The following is an 899-nucleotide window of genomic DNA, read 5'->3' on the forward strand; positions in this document are numbered from 1 at the left end:
CAGGCAGGCAGGCAGGCAGGCAGGCAGGCAGGCAGGCAGCCAGCCAGCCAGCCAGCCAGCCAGCCAGCCAGCCAGCCAGCCAGCCAGCCAGCCAGCCAGCCAGCCAGCCAGCCACTCCCACTTTGTATTTATATGCATTCAATTTATATTCAAACATTATATATGTTAAGGGCCTAGTTTTAGTGTTTATTTTAAAAATGACAAACATCGAGTCGTTTTACCAGTCCTTTAGCGTTAACAGTGATGCATTTTAAAACTGAACAGAAATCACCTTTTCTGGATATATCAAATATCGAATCCGCTTAATGTGCCTACAATTCAATCATTCAAAAAATACATAATTTACATCATGCCTTTTCATAGAACAGACAATAAGATTTGAGACAATAAGAACTTTACTTTTATAACTAAAGTTGCACAATTATACCAACTCTATGGTGGCTGGGTGGTAAGGTGTGTGGCTGGTGTTTTGGAAGTCGCGAGTTCAAACGACCCAATGGGAGTACTTTTTTTTTTTGCCATACAATCTTCCTAATACTATTATGTAGGTGTGTGTGTGTGTGTGTGTTTTTATTCATTCTTTGGTTTTATAGATGACATACATATTGACTCCTTTTACCGGTCCTTAATTAGGCTCTGGGGAAGCAATGGTGGTGGTGCATTTAAAACTAAACCAAAAATCACCAGTTCTGGACGCGTCAAATATCATATCCGCTTAATGTGTCTACAACCTAATTACTTAAAACTACACTATTTAATTCATTCATATCATGTGCATATTGGTCATTATGCTCATACAACCGACATCAAAATTTATTTTCATTATTAGAATCATACATTTCATCAAGTAATACAGATACAAAGAGATTTTCTTTCTGAGAAGACCGTTAGTATTGGCT

This window comes from Procambarus clarkii, unplaced genomic scaffold, assembly GCF_040958095.1.
Source record: "Procambarus clarkii isolate CNS0578487 unplaced genomic scaffold, FALCON_Pclarkii_2.0 HiC_scaffold_980, whole genome shotgun sequence".
NCBI lineage: Eukaryota > Metazoa > Arthropoda > Malacostraca > Decapoda > Cambaridae > Procambarus > Procambarus clarkii.